General features: G+C 40.7%; 2 pseudogenes; one reads left to right on the top strand and one right to left on the bottom strand.

Moving 5' to 3' along the window:
* LOC124031222 overlaps positions 1-10,060 on the top strand; it is a 64,337-nt pseudogene extending 54,277 nt beyond the window's left edge.
* Positions 10,061-12,544: 2,484 nt separating this feature from the next.
* LOC124019516 lies at positions 12,545-19,449 on the bottom strand (annotated as a pseudogene).
* Between the last annotated feature and the right edge of the window lie 1,255 nt (positions 19,450-20,704).

The following is a 20,704-nucleotide window of genomic DNA, read 5'->3' as shown; positions in this document are numbered from 1 at the left end:
GGAAGGAGAGTTTACAGTCTAGCCAGACACCTAGGTATTTGTAGTTGTCCACATATTCTAGGTTTGAACTGTCCAGAGTAGGGATGCTAGTCAGCCGGACGGGTGTGGGCAGTGAAAGGTTAAAAAGCGTCATCCAATGGCATTGAGGAGCTTACTGTACCACGTTAGTCACCGGCTTCATCAAGATGTGCATCAATGACGTTGTCCCTACAGTAACTATACGTACATTTCCCAACCAGAAGCCATGAATTACAGGCAACATCCGCACCGAGCTAAAGGCTAGAGCTGCCGCTTTCAAGGAGCGAGACACGAATCCAATTGCTTATAAGAAATCTTGCTATGCCCTCAGACAAGCAATCAAACAGGCAAAGTATCAATACAGGAGTAAGATTGAATCCTACTGCACCGGCTCTGATGCTTGTCAGATGTGGCAGGGCTTGAAAAATATTAAGGTCTACAAAGTGAAACCCAGCTGCGAGTGACCCAGTGACACGAGCTTACCAGACGATCTAAATGCCTTTTATGCTTGTTTCGAGGCAAGCAACACCGAAGCATGCATGAGAGCATCAGCTGTTCCAGACGACTGTGTGATCACGCTCTTTGTAGCCGATGTGAGCAAGACCTTTAAACAGGTCAACATTCACAAAGCTGCGGGTCCAGACAGATTACCAGGACATATACTCCAAGCATGCGTGGACCAACTGGGAAGAGTCTTCACTGACATTTTCAACCTTTCCTTGATCGAGTCTGTAATACCTACTGTACATGTTTCAAACAGACCACCATAGTCCATGTGCCCAAGAAAGTGAAGGTAACCTGCCTAAATGATTACCGCCCCGTAGCACTCACTTCAGGAGCTATGAAGCTATGAAACCCTAGACCCACTCCAATTCGGATACCGCCAACAGATCCACAGATAACACAATCTCAATCTCACTCCACACTGCCCTTTCCCACCTGGACAAAAGGAGCAGCAATGTGAGAATGCTATTCATTGACTAGAGCTAAACACCTCCCTCTGGATCCTGGACTTTCTGAAGGACCGTCCCCAGGTGGTAAGGGTAGGCAAAAACACATCTGCCCCGCTGATCCTCAACACTGGGGCTCCTTAGGGGTGCATGCTTAGAACCCCTCATGTACTCCCTGTGCACACATGACTGCGTGGACAAGAACGACTCCAACACCATCATTAAGTTTGCAGACGACAGTGGTAGGCCTCACCGACAACGATGAGTTAGCCTATAGGGAGAAGGTTAGAGACCTGGCAGTGTGAGCAAGACAAAGGAGCTGATCGTGGACTATAGGAAAAGGAGGGCCGAACATGCCCCCATTAACATTGACGGGGCTGAAGTGGAGCGGGTCGAGAGTTTCAGGTCCCTTGGTGTCCACATCACAAAGATAGTTGTGAAGAGGGCACGACAACACCTTTCCCCCCTCAGGAGACTGAAAAGATTTGGCATTTGTCCCCAGATCCTTAAAAAGAGAGCATCCTGACCGGTTGCATCACCGCCTGGTATGGCAACCACTCGGCATCTGACCGTATGGCACTACAGAGGGCAGTGCGTAACACGGAACCCAAACCAGCTGTGCGCGAGCGCCATCATGCATAAATTTACTTTGTCCCCCCACACCAAACGCGATCACGACACACAGGTTAAAATATCAAAACAAACTCTGAACCAATTACATTAATTTGGGGACAGGTCAAAAAGCATGAAACATTTATGGAAATTTAGCTAGCTAGCTTGCTAGCTAATTTGTCCTGTTTAGCTAGCTTGCTGTTGCTAGCTAATTATTCCTGGGATATAAACATTGCGTTGTTATTTTACCTGAAATGCACAAGGTCCTCTACTCTGACAATTAACCCACACATAAATGGTCAGCCTAATTGTTTCTAGTCATCTCTCTTCTTTCCAGGCTTTTTCTTCTCTTTATATTGCGATTGGCAACTTTCATAAATTAGGTGCATTACCACCACTGACCTCGTTCGGTGTCAGAGGAAGGCCCAAAATATTGTCAAAGACTCCGGTCACCCAAGGACTACCCGAGCACCAAGACCAGGGTCAAAAGGCTCCTTAACAGCTTCTACCCCCAAGCCATAAGACTGCTGAACAATTAATCAAATGGCCACCCGGACTATTTTTATTGACCCTATGCATAGTCACTTTACAAATGACCTCAACTAAGCTGTATCCCCGCACATTGCCTCGGTACCAGTACCCCCTGTATATAGCCTTGTTAATGTTGTATAATTTTCTTGTGTTACTTTTGCTTATTTTTTAAATATATTTTTTTCACTTTAGTTTATTTGGTAAATATTTTCTTAGTTCTATTTCTTGAACTGTATTGTTGGTTAAGGGCTTGTAAGTAAGCATTTCACCGTAAGGTTGTATTCGGCGCGTGTGACAAATAGCATTTGATTTGCTTTGATTTATTAAACATACAGTGATGATTTAAAAAAATCAAATTACAAAGACAGCATGGGGGCTTTAACATCATTGATTTTATATGTGATTGTGTCCTTTACGTCTTTATTCTGACTTATTTGTGTTGTTTTCCCAGGGAGGGATGACGCTAGCATATGACCCCACAGCCTTACAGAATGGGTGAGTATAGAGAGACAACAACAGAAAGTCAGCCCACCAACAAAAACAAGTCATGTGTTTGTGGTGAACTATTGACTCCTGGTAGACGCAGAAGACATTGCAACACTACTTTATTGTATTGCAAAATCATCTACTTCAATGTAACATTTTGTAGTTCTATCATCTGGCATCACTTAATAATTACTTTCATGCACATGCGATTATAAATGCTTATTAATGTAAATTCTATAATATAATTTGACATTCATACATCTTGAATTGTGTGTGTTGTGCAGGTTCTATTCATCACCCTACGGTCTGACACCAAACCGGATGATCGCCCAGACGTCCCTCTCTCCCTACATGCATTCACCCATCTCATCCTTCCAGGTCAAACACTGAACAAACACACATGCACACACACACATGCACACACACACACACACATCACTACCACCACCACCAAACCACCATTCACAAACACATGGAGGATATCTCTGTAGACGTAGGAGCTATGTCATTGTTGTTTTTCTATCCATATTCAGATTTCATCTCCACTCATTCTCCCCTGTGTGCTTGTGTGTAAAGATCCTGTATTTTCCTCATCCCTCTTTCCAGCTACATAGTCCCTCCTGGATGCACCACCAGTCGTACCTCATGCAGCCTGCAGTGAGTATTAAATAGTGCTATCTACCTCTGCTGCTGCAGCTTCCTCCTTACTATTCTCTTTACATCTGGTTAGTTTGAAGTTCTGCTCATCTATCTGTCTTATCTCTCCTTTTTTCTTTGTCATTCTGTCTCTTTATATTCCTCTCTCTCTCTCTCTCTCTCTCTCTCTCTCTCTCTCTCTCTCTCTCTCTCTCTCTCTCTCTCTCTCTAATCATGTCTCTGATTTATTGGCTATTTGTCCTTCTCTTTGTTGGAACCCCGCCTCTCTTTTCCCCCATCTCTCTCCATCCACTTCTCTCTTGTCTCACATAAGCACTCTCTCTCCTTCCCCCTCTCTTTTCCCCATCTCTCTCTCTCCACTTCTCTCTTGTCTCACATAACCACTCTCTCTCCTTCCCTCTCTCTTTTCCCCATCTCTCTCCATCCACTTCTCTCTTGTCTCACACAACCACTCTCTCTCCTTCCCCCTCTCTTTTCCCCATCTCTCTCTCTCCACTTCTCTCTTGTCTCACATAACCACTCTCTCTCCTTCCCTCTCTCTTTTCCCCATCTCTCTCCATCCACTTCTCTCTTGTCTCACACAACCACTCTCTCTCCTTCCCTCTCTCTTTTGCCCCATCTCTCTCCATCCACTTCTCTCTTGTCTCACACAACCACTCTCTCTCCTTCCCTCTCTCTTTTCCCCATCTCTCTCCATCCACTTCTCTCTTGTCTCACACAACCACTCTCTCTCCTTCCCTCTCTCTTTTCCCCATCTCTCTCCATCCACTTCTCTCTGTCTCACATAACCACTCTCTCTCCTTCCCTCTCTCTTTTCCCCATCTCTCTCCATCCACTTCTCTCTTGTCTCACATAACCACTCTCTCTCCTTCCCTCTCTCTTTTCCCCATCTCTCTCCATCCACTTCTCTCTTGTCTCACACAACCACTCTCTCTCCTCCCTCTCTCTTTTCCACATCTCTCTCTCAGGGCACAGTCCTGACTCCAACCATGGACCATGCTATGTCCATCCAGCCCACCTCCATGATGGGCACCATGACCCAGCAGCTCAGCCACCTATCCCTGGGTGGCACGGGCACGGTTAGTACCCTACAGATACCCACTCCACCTCCCACTCCACCCCTTCAACTACCCACTCTACCCCCCCCTCCCTTTGGTCCCCTAGTCTCATCTCAAGACTAAAACACATTGAACTGAATCAAGTTGTACTGAATTGAAGTTGAAAGTGAAGAGAAAAGCAGTTGCCTGTGTCTCAGTTGGATGACTGATGATTTATTCTCCTCTCATCCTGTCACAGTTTATGCCTGCCAACACAACTATGCAGGGGACATACATCCCCCAGTACCAACCAGTGCCTCCCTCCAGTGTCCCTGTAGAGGTGAGACCCCAACCAACACCATAAGAATTAACTATGCAGAGCAAGTTAAAGGGATGACAATAAGGGGCTTATTTTACAAACAAGTTCAAAACCATGCATTTACTGAAGCCATTTTTAACTCAGGGACCTGTTATTACTGTTCCACTCCATTTTCTTCCTTTTCTTGCAGGAGAACGGAGGACAACAGCAACAGGTTGCTGTGGAGACACCTGCAGAACACACAAACTACTCATACCAGCACACCAAGTGAAGCTAAGGTAGGGTTATTAACCCCTCCCTGTGCATATATCTGCTAACTTAGTTCAATCAATCAATCAAATGTATTTATAAAGCCCTTCTTACATCAGCTGGTGTCACAAAGTGCTGTATAGAAACCCGGCCTGAAACAAGCAGCAAGCAATGCAGGTGTAGAAGCACAGGAACCTAGGAAGAACCCTAGAGAGGAACCAGGCTCTGAGGGGTGGCCAGTCCTCTTCTGGCTGTGAGGGATGGAGATTACAATAGTACATGGCCAAGATGTTCAAACGTTCATAGATGACCAGCAGGGTCAAATAATGATCATCACAGTGGTTGTAGAGCGCAGAACAGGTCAGCACGTTAGGAGTAAATGTCAGTTGGCTTTCATAGCCGATCATTCAGAGTTAGAGACAGCAGGTGCGGTAGAGAGAGAGAGTCGAAAACAGCAGGTCTGGGACAAGGTAGAACGTCTGGTGAACAGGTCAGGGTTCCATAGCCTCAGGCAGAACAATTGAAACTGGAGCAGCAGCATGACCAGGTGGACTGGGGACAGCAAGGAGTCATCATGCCAGGTAGTCCTGAGGCATGGTCCTGGGGCTCAGGACCTCGAGAGAAGAGAAAGAGAGAGAGAGAATTAGAGGGAGCATACTTAAATTCACATAAGACAGGATAAATACTCCAGATATAACAGACTGACCCTAGCCCCCCGACACATAAACTACTGCAGCATAATTACAGGAGGCTGAGACAGGAGGGGTCGGGAGACACTGCACAGTACTACAGTGTACAGTACTACTTATACAGTATGTTGTCCTTGCCTACTAGGTCCATATCAGAACATTACATGTTGGAGCCAATTAATGTTAACATGGTTCACTTAAAACAAAAGCTTGTCAGATATTGACCACCTTCAAAAAAAACATGTATTTATTTATTATTGATCAGCATTCTGTAAATATTATGATTTACACAAATACATTATGATATGGAGAGTATGTAGAATTGTTACATTTTGTATGTTACATCGACAGTATTATGTAAAGTAGTAGTGTGACAGAGGTAGGTGTGTGTCTTGCAGCTGGTGGTCAGGAGGCCAAGTGGCAGACTGAACCCCAGAGAGTTGCTTCGCTATAGGAGGACAGCAGAGCTCCGCACAACACCACCAAGCCTCGGACTTGAACACGGATGACAAAAGCAACACGTGTGTGCTTTGAAAAAGAAGACAACGCTTATTTCGTTGGGACTTTTCCTCTCTCTTCTTCAAGGATCGATCAACCAAAGGTGGGAGCCTTCTGCAATGGAAGCTTTGATGTCTGTTAATAACTGAAAAAAGAAAACAAGTTGAACAAAGAAACAAATTAGGAAAGGGATAAAGACAGAGCATTATTTTTGTGCATGTAATATAGCAAATGTTTATTTTTTAAAGCATTCTGGAGTTTCAGAGTGATACAAGGAAAAGAGTAACAACACAATGTGTCTTTAATTTTTGGGTAAAATATGCAAAAATGTATTTTAATTGTTTTATGTCTGTTTTTTGACATTCTATTCACAGCAGTTGGACAATGTTTTGTACAGATTTTAAAAAGTAAAAAAAAACACATTTAGTTGGTATAATATTTCTAGTGTAGGCTACTTTTAAGAATGGAAAATGCGAAACACACCGTTTAAAGCTACTTCTCCCTTAAACTGATCCAGTAAGGCTAAGTTCAGTTAACTCACTGGCAGATGGTTACATGAATTATTTATAAATATTTAAAATAACGTCAAACTTAAACCTTATAAAGCATTCCCTTCATAAACATTCAGAATGTATTATGAGCAGAGGACAATCATGATCATTCTTATTTATATGTACATCATAGTTCTATTTTTTGATATTTGGAAATATTCAAACATGTCACTTGCGTATTGTGTAGATTTTATTTAATTAAATTCTTTATTTAACAAGTCCGGTAAAAGCCAAACACTGGCAATAAACATATTATCACTTGTAAAATAATTCATAGGAGCTAAATTATATAAAAAAGTTTTAAAAATCTGATATTATTGTAAAACTATATTATGAGAAAAAAATATACTATTGTTTTTTTGGTTATAATGCAATATGACACATCCAAATTTCACCTTCTATTTAAACAAACTTGAGACAAATTGGATTGTCTGAAAGTTACAATATTATTTTCAACATTGAATAAATGATTACTATTACTATACTATACAATAACAAGGTCCTCTCTCTATATTCAAAGGAAAAATAACACAGTACATAAAATGCAAACTCTTTTGAAATTATTACCTACAGTTATTCACTGCAATTATGCTTGAATTCACAGATAATATAATAAATATTCTACAAAATAGTTGACCTGGTTTGTGTGTTGGGTGCGAGAGTTCATGTCCCAACAGTGTCCATAAGAAGTGGTTTTAAGCGGTTTTGTTCTGGTAGCTGTTCAGATGTCCATAGTGAATTTGACCTTTTGACAAAGTAGACAGACAAATGATTGGACATGCCTTAGAATTGAGCAGTTGGATTAGTATGAAATATGTGTACAAAAGAGTGCAATTGTTTTGATTTAAAAAACAAAACAACGAGGGGAGTTAAAAGTAGGTCTAAAAAGAGTCCTTAATAGCAGTCCTTTGTTGTTGAGAAAGGGAGCTGCAAGTATTTATCAATGCTGCTGTTGTCTCCTGAGTTTTAATTCCTGACAATGATTTGTATTTTAGAATTTTTTTAGAAAAAGTAAAGTATGTTTTCTTTTTTTGGGCTTTCACTTGAACCCTTCTGAGCTATCATACCTTTTGTTGTTGTTCTAAAATATATTTTATATTAATTTCTTTACAGTCATCTAGATTTTATAAGTAGGGAAAGATCTTTCCAAGAGTTTAAATGTAAGCTTTTTTTCTTTTGTAAGAGATTCATAGGATTTTTTTATTGTGTTCATGCATTTCCACATGGTCCATACAAACAAAGAGATGATTCTGTGTTTCTTCAAGCTGATTTCCGTTCCAGAGCACTGTGTTGTTCACTATGATATCATTTGTCAGGCCCGTGTGAAATAGTTTTTAACTAAAACGCGTCCACATCTATCCTAGAGACACTAAATTAAACTCAATGACAACCATGCCACCTTGCCCACCTTCCCAGATCAGTCCAGTGGAGATGTACATGTCTAGTGTAAACACATACTATTGTATCTGTCAGAGAGAATGATGATGCTACCCAGAAAACTGCCCCATAACAAACTGTTCCACAGAAGTTAACTTAACATTGGATTAATTCATTCTAGTTTCAACAAAGACAAAAATTTGTGAAATTGGCGGGTTTTGTTAGGAATTCTGACCAGTGTTTCTAAGCCTTAACTGTAACATATTTCAGAAGGGGAACCCTGTTTCTCCTCATTGATGGCAAATCCTTTCAATCATGGTTGAGGATATGGCCAAGAAAAGATCATACAGATGCCATCAATATCAGATGTTATGTTGCCATAATATTATAAAGGGCTGAGTTTACCATACCTTGTTAAAACCCAGTGTTACCCTAGTACACATCCTCCCGTCACACTTGATCTCGGGTTTTCGTCATTGTTCAGGATGGATGACATCAAAGTTACTGTTTCTTCTTCACTGTGCATCTCTGAACCTCTCTCCACCTACCAAATGTTTTTTTTATGATTATTTATGTCTGCAACACCAAAGATGATGAAGCCATCCAACTGTCAGGAAAGTCAGACTCTCTATCTTGGAGACAAATGCTGCTCTCGTCTCTATTGGCATACGCAACTAGAATGATGCTGTAGTAACATCCTCTCAAAGTGGCAGTACCCTGGTAGATGGTAAACAAGCAATATGTTTCACTTAAGTTCCGAATGTGTTGAGTGTTGAATAGAGAGTCATAGACATGTGTGCTTCGTTTTATCGACATATGCCCGTTTCAGTTTGGTACACCCAAAGACAGACCAGTGTATGGTGTCTTTAATACAGAGAACAGGGGCAGGGGGCCTACTTTGCTTTTTTAGTGTCAATGATGAGAGCTCAGCATGTATCTCTTTCTGTAAGAACTAGGACTTTTGTATGTGCTCTTTTTGGTTGAGCTGTTGTCAAAACCATAGTTATTTCCTGTTTCCACTTCTGTTGAGTGTTTTGTGTGTCTTGTGATCTGTCCAGAAAATACAAAAGTGATCACTTGCAGGTTTTAAGCTACAGTGCACCTCATGAAGGAACATTTGAGAATGTTGTGAGAATGTCGTACTAGTCAGGTAATCCATTATGTCATTATGATGAATGCTGTTAAAGTCATCCAAAATCCATATTGGTTAGTCATCTTCAGACCTAAAAGCAGTCTATTGTCAAGATGACTATCTGTTCTGTAGATCCAAATATCCATTTTGGAGTGAACGATCACTTTAAGTTACACTCTCCACAATTAACTGTAAATCATTGTCTGAGCGAGCACGCTTTAGGCTATTGTATTTTCCTTGCTGCGTATCTTTGACAGGTATCTTATAATATTACCGAAAAATACTAAAAACAGGATGTGCAACGAATGTTGAACTTGCACTTATTTTCAATCCATGTTTGTGTACATGAAAACCCTAATACCTAGCATTCTCCTGTCTTCGCTTGTTGTCCAGATCATGTAGCTTCAGTGGCTAATATCATAGTTTCAAAATGTTTTGCTGCTAAAATGGGATGTCCAAGCAGTGGATAGATGGGAGCCAAATTGGATGTTCAAAAATGTCTTCCTTAAACGTAGTAAATTGGATTCAAGTATAGTTAACATGAGCACATTTTTTATTATATTTTAGACACATTTTGTGAATGTTGTACTCAGAGATAACACGCTATTTGATAGTTGTTTTGGAATCTCTTCGGTAATTCACCAACTTTGTGTGAGAAATCTGACAATTTGAACATACTGCCTCATCTCGCTCACTGCTTGTAAACATTTTCCTTATTTATACAAGAACACATTTTGTACAGTTTGTTAAAGGAGAGAGGTTTTGTTATTTGGTTAGTTTGCTAGTAAGCTGGTTAGTCACTTGGCTACTTTGTCTTCCTGTGACAGAGATGCTCAAGTAACTCTTGTTTTTATTAATTGCAAATATATGTTTTGTTTCCTTTCTGTCTTGGTTTTACTCTTTGAATATGAATATGTCAATTTTCTTTTTTAATAAAAAAAATATTGTTTTTAATGGTTGTATTCCAAAACAGTTCCAAGAATACAATGGGGGAAAAAGACACAAGTCAATTACATAAATACCAAGTTTATTTTAGTGTTGAGCAAATTGTATTATGTTTGTTCAATATAAATGTTTCATGTGGTAAGTAAAGTGTTTGATACCCATGAAAAAGGTGCAAGCTCCTTCCTCTTTAGGTTATCATAGTAATACCCAAACATAATTGTATTGACCAAGCCTTGACATTGTAATAATGCTACTGCATTCAAAATGCCATACATTGCCCTCTCAGTTAAGTCACAATAGAACTTGTAACCGATAAACCAATATTCTGATCTAATATGATCGTTCATTACACTTCTTTCCTTTTGATTTAAAGTGATTCTGTATGTATCTGTATGTATCTGGGTATGTATCTGTGTAGCTAAAAGCTACTCCTACAAGATGCAGAGCCTTCACGTCCATATAGAAACCACTCTAACCACATTGTAGTCTCAAACTTTATCTTGCCATACCAGGAACCGTAGGAATATATATATAGCATCATCTATAAAGATTGACAAAATAACTGACATTAGAATCAACTCTAGCAAACATATATGAAGATACTCTGTCGTATCAAAACTACAATTACATTTTTTTAACTCAACCCTGCTGAGTTCCAAAGACTTCCTGAATCCACATGATACATGTAGTTTAGGAAAACAGGAAGGAGATATATTTACAGAAAGATTGCATGCTTTGAAAGAGACCGTGTCAGTGGTAACTTGTTTTATTTTCTTTGGGCTGAGTTGACGACAGACAGAAAGTGTAAATCTGTTTTCCTGAAGACTAGAGAGATCAATAAGTACCATACTGTCTTAGGCCTCAATTCAATCAGGTCGAGTGTTAACCCGCTTTGGAAGAGATCCACGTGGCAGATGTTCTGGCGGTGTTGGAGGTGTGTCTGTCGTATGAGCGGTCAAATAAGTGAGCAGCTGCTCTTGTGTGTCACAAACCACCACTCCCTTATTTTTCCCTATTCTGTTAGAAGTTAGGAAATGTAGACTAATGCATGTTTTCCTGTTCATTTGGATGGGGGGGATTTATAGCCTATCAGTTCAATCGAGGTGCAGACAATACAACATCACGCATTTAAGTGTTTGAACTTGTAATGCGGCTGCATGAACTAACGCGGCTGGTGGTTTCGTTGGGTCCAATGGTAGTGTCCGCGTTAAGTTACCTCTAGAGCCGCTTGTGGATTTGACAGCTCAACGCAGTTTTACCTCCGACACGTCAAAACAACCACGATACGGGTGTCGGCTTGTGCGAATCGGAGATCATCTAGCCCTTAGGGGACCAGAACATAATTACAAATCATTTGCAGACTGCAAATTGAACGCAAGTCCAAACAGCTATATTTGACTAAACATAATAATTTCAAACCTTGTTTCAGTAAAATTAGTATATTATCAACTATACATTGAGTGTACAAAACATTAGGAACACCTGTACTTTCCCTGACATAGACTGATAAGGTGAAAGCTATGATCTCTTATTGATATCACTTGTTAAATCCACTTCAATCAGTGTTGATGAAGGGGAGACGGGTTAAATAAGTATTTTTTTGCCTTGAGACAGTTGAGAGATTGATTGTGTATGTGTGCCATTCAGAGGGTGAATGGGAAAGAAAAAAGATTTAAATGCCTTTGATCGGGGTATGGTAGCAGGTGCCAGGCACACCGGTTTGTGTCAAGAACTGCAACTCTGCTGGGTTTTTCACACTCAACAGTTTCCTGTGTGTATCAAGAATGATCCACCAACCAAAGCACATCCAGCCAACTTGACACAACTGTGGGAAGCAATGGAGTTAATATGGGCCAGCATCCCTTGTGGAATGATTTGGACACCTTGTAGAGTCAATGCCCTGACAAATCGAGGCTGTTCTGAAGGTGTTGTTAATGTTTGGTATACTCAGGGTATCGCTCTATTATGTGTAGGAATACTTTGGAAAAGTTTCCCAAAATTAAAATGTTGGTGTTTTTCCAGCCTATGTCAAAAATAAAAATAACATTTGCTCAGTAAGCCTGGGGGGCCAAATAAATCCCCAGCGGACCGTCAGTTTGGGAACCCTGTCCTAGTTAATATTAGCCTAGGGCTCTATTCAATCTGTATTGCGGCTTTGGCATAGACTGCATTCACAATAAATGTTGCATATGTCAGCTCAATCGAAAGTTAGTTAAACATTTATATTGCGCAATCTGTTACACTTCAGCGATACAGATTGAAAAGAGCGCCTTAATGCTGTTTATCTTTATTTGCTTTCGCTCCCCAGCTACTCAATTGAATGGTAAACAGTCTGTCACGACATGAGACTCTTTTATTGACCACAGAAGAGCCAGGGTCGTTTGAGAAGAAGACGGAAATGAAATAAGCTCTTAGAATTTAAGGTTGAGGGAGATTGGGCTGAGTGTAAAGGAGAAACCGACAGATTGAGAGACAGAAGGGTAGACAAATAGATAGAAGAATTAGTCGCGGCTCCCTCCAAAACACGAAAGTAGGAAGCTGAACAGGTATATAATGTCCAGGTAGAGGTTCAGGGTGGCAAAGACGTACTCCTCTGGACTCATAGTGTAGCGCTTGTTGCCTATCAGCAACTGGGTGTCAAACGCCAGGAACTAAGAGAAAGAGAGAGTGAGTGAGGGAGAGAGTGATGGAGGAGAAAGAGAGAGAGAGAGAGAGAGAGAGAGAGAGAGAGAGAGAGAGAGAGAGAGAGAGAGAGAGAGAGAGAGAGAGAGAGAGAGAGAGAGAGAGAGAGAGAGAGAGAGAGAGAGAGAGAGAGAGAGAGAGAGAGAGAGAGAGAGAGAGAGAGAGAGAAAGGGGTTTATTGTCACGTACACCATTTTGCTACAGGCTGTAACCCAATGATTAGGGCCAGGAGTTTGTCCTGACCACGTGACCTTGACCAGAAAAAACTCTGGGTCTTGCCAATGATGAATGTGTGTTGAATGTCTGCCACTCACCAGAGTGAAGAGGATAGCTCCTATCACAGCGTAGATGGCTTGTAACCAGGGAACCTGGGGGGGGTAAGAATGTTATCGAACAGCGCTAAGAAGATACAGGCCACTAATTTAGGAAAGACACTGGGGCTCTTCCAGATCATCTATGAGATTACCCTTCAGCTAATCCTTCTTATTCATGCTAGTATGCTACCCACCCGAATAGGGTGAGCGAGGGCCAAAAGCCTTACCGTCACTCTATATATAAACTCACTGTCACAACTATTCTTATTGCGGTCTGGAAAGATACGCACAGCCATTACACCATCAATATCTAGTTCTGCTTATGTACAGTGTCAATGGAAGCTGGTGGAAGCTAAGCAGACAAGACAGGCTACTTACATATCCAAAAGGGATGACGATGGAGAGTATGATGCAACAGTACAGCATGACCATGGTCAGGACAAACAGGACTCCCTGGTAAGAGGTGAAGTCAATCTACAGTAGGAAACGAGGGAGAGAGAATAATGGTGTTTTGTTCAAATGCACTCATGATCAATCAATTGGATTGTGCCATGGTTTCATTTCTTCAAAAGAAAACAATGTTATGAAGATGGGTTCATTTTTCCCACCTTGGTCTGGAAGCTGAAGATGGTGACAGACATACACACCACAGCAGTGATGCCCAGACACAGGACCACAGACTTGGTGTTGTAGAAGCTGTAGAGAGAGAGAGAGAGTAGAGACAGACATTGATTAATCCATCAATTAGTTATAAAGAAATAAAGCAATAACACGTGCTTGTCTTTTCCTAATTGCACACACTATGACTGTGATCTGTGGTTGCCTCACCTAGATGTAGCTATCTATAGATGAATGCACTAACTAAGTTAGTCTGGATAAAAGTTTCTGCTAAATGACTCAAATGTGAAATGAATCCTTCCCATCCATGTGGATGTTGATAGATGTGTTCATTCTTATCTTCATCATTTATTTCAACATATGTTTCTAATTGGGCCAGGAGTTTGACCGGTTCCTGAGACCTGGCCAGGAAAAACTCCTAGCCCCACCTATGTCAACATCTGAGTCCCCCAACCAACCCTACCCACACATGAAACACACCAGTTAGTCATTTACCTGGACACAAAGCCCATCATGCAGGCCAGGCTGAGAGTCTGAGAGCAGGAGAGAGGAAGGCATGCGGACAGAGCCGAGATAGGTATAGAGCAGAGTCAATGAGGTACACAGACAGACGGACGGGCAGGGAGACTAATTGGGTACATGCTTTTTCTTGAATTGCTCTAATATTTATTCCTCATTATACTCACAAAGAGAGACAGCAGAATGAGGTTCCAGGGAAACTGCCTCCTGTTATAGAGATGAAGAGAATTCAGGTTGGTAAATTCACTCTTTCATATTGCATCTTATCATTCTACCATCATTGTATGACTACCATTTACTGTGGATGATCACAACCCTAATCTATGAAGGATGTCAGAAATACCGTATTGACGTGTTATATCTGTTTAATACATGTGTAAAGTGTTGGTGGTCATGCATATTAAAACTACATTTAACTATTTGATTGATTGAATGTCCCATCTGTTTTTCTACGTGACAGTCCAGATGTGACATAAGTGCTGCGTACTGCCCAGATTGTCATTTTCATAGGAGGGAGACTATTACCTGATTTGTTCACCACAGCAGTTCAGTGCGATGTAGGTGGCCAAGAACATCATGCTGTCGAAAGGCAAAAAGAAACCAGTTGATTATTAGCACAATTACATGGATGAATCCCAAATTACCCCCTTCCCCTCATCCTTTTATTTGCACGTTCACGCACGCCTCCGAAATATGCACAAGTGTCCCAAAACTGAGGGAGTGAAAATGATGGAGGGTTTAGGGGCTAATTGGCTCATTCCACAAAATGAGTGTCTTTTGCATCCCTTTGATATTTTAAGTTGAAATTGTGTACTAATACTGAATTAGAATTTTGAAAGCCTATTATATTAAATTAAGTGCCCTTTAATATAGACAACATGGGGAATTAAATCAGTCAGATATTATATGAATATAAACTTGCTGAAGTACCAAAATAGGTCATTTTGACATCATGTCCCTCTGTGACTTCAAGGAAAATGTTTACCCGCTTCATTTAACTTTTCAACAGAATTGTAACGCTCTAGTTATTTTGTTTATTTGACAAAGTAATTTCTGAAGATTATTATTTAATGTGTTTAGTGAATCATTTACGTCTGTCCCTCATTTTAAGATCCATCCTGTTAATCGAGCGGAACTCCCGTTGTAATATGGTGAAACTATTCCCTTTTCATTCTTTTTTTCAAAAGCAACATCTAATAGTCAAATCATAGTGTAAAAACATGTGAGCTGGTTCATCTCTTTTTACCCATTTGGTGGTGTTTTGTGGTGAAAAACTGAGCCGGGCGAGCTTAACATGTCAACCCTGATATGCATAGACAGACAGGCTAGAAATGTTTTAACAATACATTTAAAAAATGGTGAAGCTTGCATTCAATTACCACTCCCTGTTCCACACAACAAACTCCCATTCCCTCTGTCACAAGGGGATTCAGGGCTGATTTATGAAATCTTCAACCCTGTTACGGTCAACCCTGTTACGGTCAACCCTGTTACGGTCAACCCTGTTACGGTCAACCCTGTTATGGTCAACCCTGTTACTGTCAATCCTGTTACGGTCAACCCTGTTATTTTATTTGACACTTAATAGGCACTTATTATAGTATTTTTTTTTTATTGAATCCTTATGAGATGGAAAAAAATTTTTTTATTTTATTACGTTAAACATGCTTTTTATGACAGAATGTTAAAACTAGGTTTAAAAAATGTTGTTGACCAAGTTACACTTCACAGAAGATACTGTCTTGGTGGAACAACCCAATTAGATCCTCCTATAGCCACTTCGACCGAGTCAGCTATTCTGCCGGTTTCAGAGCAAAGTGGTATAGCATAACGCATCGCATTATTTTGGAGTTTGATCAATTTAACACAAAATAATGGAGAGGCGTGCCTAATTCTGAGTCACCTGTATTTGTTTGTCAGATTTTGAGACTTGGTACATGTAACATATGAAATACCACCCAAATTAAATATTTAACTGCTACTGAGGTGCATATCTCGTAAAACGACAGGGGGAACTTTCTCATTTGTATTTCGGGCTTGTTTTATTATTTAAATGTGGAACATGAATTGCATCATTCAAGTCTCGAGTGTGTTCCGAAGTTGATGAGTTTATTTGATCCCCTTGCCACTCTTGAAGTCACCCTATGAGATCCGCCAGCAACACGTGACAACAGAGGGCCCTGCAAGCGAGTTGATAGGGGCAAGGGGCTAGGGGCTGGTTTGGGAGTTACCGTCTGATGAAAAGTGAGGGCATGTCAATCAAGATATTTGTTGTCACTTACTAGGAGCACATGTACAGGTGGGGGTGTGCCTGAATGTAAAACCTCACTGGTGCACTGTGGAGAGATGAGAGAGTGTTACACTATGTTGAGTACACACACACACAGACACACACACACACACACTCATTTAGGATATATTTACAATGTAATGGATAAGATACATACCAGAATGTGAAGAGAGCAACAATGGCCACAGTCACAAAGAGTTGGATCATCAGGATGGCATAGACCTTTAACAATACAGAGAGGAGGAATAAGAGGGGATGGCCAAGATACACCCTCAGTATACTATACTGCATGCTGGATCATGCATGGGTGACATGCTTAAAGAAGTCAGTGTAGCTCAGTTACAGTAATATTATTATCTGGATCGTATTTATTTGGGCACACAGTGGAAAAAACGTGTGTTTCTAATTGGACGAGTATTTCTTATAAGTCCAGGTTGTCCCTCCCTGTTTCAGTACCTTTCTGATAAAGATCCTCCTGACGGCCTGGTCGTCCCAGGAGAACTGGGTTTGCATCTCCTCATAGTCTGACAGGGAGGGAAGAGGGTTAAACATCTTGTTAAAACAGCAGATGTGTGTAAGGATTCACCTCTAACCTCTGGGTACATCACACGCTGTAATGTTCGTTGCTGCCCATCTATCTTTGTTCTATAGTAAAGTGTGTGTGTGTGTGTGTGTGTGTGTGTGTGTGTGTGTGTGTGTGTGTGTGTGTGTGTGTGTGTGTGTGTGTGTGTGTGTGTGTGTGTGTGTGTGTGTGTGTGTGTGTGTGTGTGTGTGTGTGTGTGTGTGTGTGTGTGTGTGTGTGTGTGTGTGTGTGTGTGTGTGTGTGCAACCGGATGTAGAAGAAGAGCACTACATAATGTAGCCATGAAGGAGCCCTTTGTTTAAGGGGATGAGATATTCCTGTGTAACTGACTATTATAGATACAAAGATATTGATATTGATATTACCTGCAGTAGCCTCTTCATAGCTGGGTGGGTACTCTTTGCCTGTCTTTGGAGACACCTGAATATATGGTGAGAGACACAAATGGTCAGAGATACCAGTCGTTAGAAGTAGTATCAAACTGAAAGACACTTTTAATAAACACTTTAACAAAACTCAGGAAAAACTTCACCCTTACAGGGCCGGCTTGCCCTTAACACGGATCACGTTGTGCATGTAGAGCCCCCGATCGCTAGGGGCCCCACAATTTAATAACATTTATGGAAAACACTTAGGCTATGGATGAAAGTTTGAATGGTAAAATACACAAAATGTAAATTTGATATTTAGTAGTGCATAAGCAGGTTTCCTCTTGTTATGTCAGTCACTGAGTGACATAGCCATGAACCATGGCTTTAAATGGACTAATGTTCTCGAGTCATGTTTTATGTCAATATAAAAAAAAAAATTCGCAAGAGGTGGGAGGGGGCACCCAACCAAATCTCAATTGGGCCCGCAAAAGGCAAGAGCCGGCCCTGCACTCTTATAGCATAAAACTCACTTCATTCAACTCAACTTCTTTCAACTCAACTTCCTTTTGCTGCTATAAAACAAAATGGCCAGGTGAAGGATAACAGTTGAAGTTTAACAAACAATTTATGAACATGCTATTTTTGTATTCTATGATTCTATTCATGCATTCAACTCCTCATGATCCACTGAAAATTCAGATAGGCTACATGTAGCTGTATCAGTGTAAACAAGCCTCCATGTTTCATCAGTGTTTAGGATAGGATAAGGATTAGGATACTCTTAGTAGGCAGCCATCTTAGTTTTGCAGACTTATGCTGCATTCGTAACCAAGTGGGAGGTGGGAATTACACATTTTGATGTCACAAATACCAGTTGGATACATTCACATGCTTTAAACTCATTCACAAATGTTGATTGGCTACAAACTGCATAAACCATAAACTAAAAGTACAGTTGTCATGCTTGTAAAAAAATATATAATTTTCAAAACCCATATTAATAGATTGCTTTCTATAAATAATGTTTTGTCGTTGCATTTAACTGCTAAAAATGATGTTATCGCAGTCATTTCCTTAGTCAGTGATGTCAGAGGTCAGCATGTGGGAGAAGTGAGAGCTCAAGATGATAGACGAGTTTCCCACTAGTAAATACCAGTTGGAGGGTCATTCAAGTGGATTTTTCCCAGTCGTATGTGGTAAATTCCCAGTTGGTTATGAACACAGCAATAGATGGTGCGTTCCTCTGCCCAGGCGTTGCTGACGCATGCCAGATCTTACAATAACTGGATAGGTATTTAACATATAACTTAACCACATATTATGTTATAGGAATCTGGTGCCTGGCGGCACAGTCGATGACGTGGCACACAACCATTGGTTGATCCATGTAACGTCTGAGCAGGGGAACGCGTGTACAGTGAATGAGTATAACATTAAAGAAAGATAAATATTTGTCCATCTCTCTTTCTCAGTTTTTTAGATTATATTTTATGATGATATTCACAGTATATCACAGAGAGAAAACCACAAATAATGTATGGAATTGGAAATTCAGAACAGCAACCAATTTCTGGTCACCTCAGCTTTGAAGCACTAATCTGGTAAGAGAGAAAGACATCTTTACCTTTCCCTTGGTCATGTTTGCGTCTTTTTTTGAATCCCTTTAGCGTAGACTTTCTGTTGTTTACGGTGTTTTTGTTGTTGTTGTCCTTTTTCTTATGATGTCATTCAAAGGCTTGTCAACATCAGTAGTAGATTTCCTTCTATATGAGGAAGCTCCCTTTGTGTCCTTTTCTTTTTGTGTCCCTTCCGTCTTGTTTCTGTTATTTTCTTCTAGGTTTCCCTCAGTTGTGGTACAGTAGAAGAGAGAGATTGAAGTTGTTCTTACAGTGGCTGTGCTGAATCTGTCTCCACTGTGCAGATTATTACCAACCAAGCCCTATATAGAGCACTATTAGGAGGTTAATCCCTTTCCAACCCTGATCGCATTTCCCCCCCATATCTCTGCTCTAATGAGGCCGTTCGAGCAACATCCAGGTAAGGTTCCAGCATTGGGACGTGCAGGAATGTACCACTGCCTTAACCCAGAAAGGGGTGGATGATATTTTGAAGTAAGGGGGGGGGGGGGGGGTGTAACATATCTGAATTACATGTGTGTTATGTAGCATACTGACCCCCATAGCAGAATTACAGTAGTAGGAAGGGGGCCTCTGCCAGTCAAACCCATCCCACACATCATCCAAATCTATTATTATAATACATTTTATAAACCTTTTATAAAACCATCAATAATATCCACCTCTTTGTCTCTCTGTCTGTCTGGCCCTCTCCTCCCCCTGATTCCCTCTTCCTCTATCTAGACCAGCAGTCCCCAACCAATTCCACAATTCCGTGAATGATAGTCCTCAAGAGCCATTAGAAACATTATTTCATATAACTTATTATCTAATCAAACATGTATTTTTCTGAATGAATTTTAAATAATGTGATAAATAGATAGAAAAACACATCTCTTGTGAAACAGTGACATCATGTCTTTGTGTAAGACGAGTTTAGTAACAGCCAGGTAGGATTAATGAGAGGTTAAGAACATTATGTTCCTGAGACGACCCACACATAGAATCATAATGGGATTTACCTGAAACAGTCATACCACAACAACCTTTGATCTTGAGCTGTAACATTCATTAAGATCCTTTTCTAGAACCTATTGTCTTATCTAACCTCCGGTCTTTCTATTCCACTGCTATCACACAGTATCTACATGGAAAGCATAAGTCAACAACAGTATGGTTATTGTGAGAAACTCCTACCTGCTTTCCTTGTGGCTCAGGTATGACATAGCTTGACTGAAACTAGAAAATCAGACAAGGCTTTCGTTTCTCACAGTTATGCCTGTCTGTGGTTATCTATCCTAGTCCTTGTTTGCCATCACTGTGCTTTATTTCTTGAGCACTCATAAGAGCCATACCACCAGCCTATTTACGAATGCTGAAGTATTCAAACATATCCATGACACATACAACATAACAATTGTTTATGAAGTCAAATAAGTTGACCCACACACATGATCATAATAAGATTTAACAGAGCCAGAGGGAGTGGTTTGAAAGAATAGATGCTCTACTCTACTCTACTCTACTCTACTCTACTCTACTCTACTCTAATCTACTCTACTCTACTCTACTCTACTCTACTCTACTCTACTCTACTCTACTCTACTCTACTCTACTCTACTCTACTCTACTCTAGTAGCACTGTCTGGAACAGGACTGC

The sequence above is a fragment of the Oncorhynchus gorbuscha genome, linkage group LG03 (genome assembly GCF_021184085.1).
Source record: "Oncorhynchus gorbuscha isolate QuinsamMale2020 ecotype Even-year linkage group LG03, OgorEven_v1.0, whole genome shotgun sequence".
NCBI lineage: Eukaryota > Metazoa > Chordata > Actinopteri > Salmoniformes > Salmonidae > Oncorhynchus > Oncorhynchus gorbuscha.
This window is presented reverse-complemented; position numbering and strand designations above follow the sequence as displayed.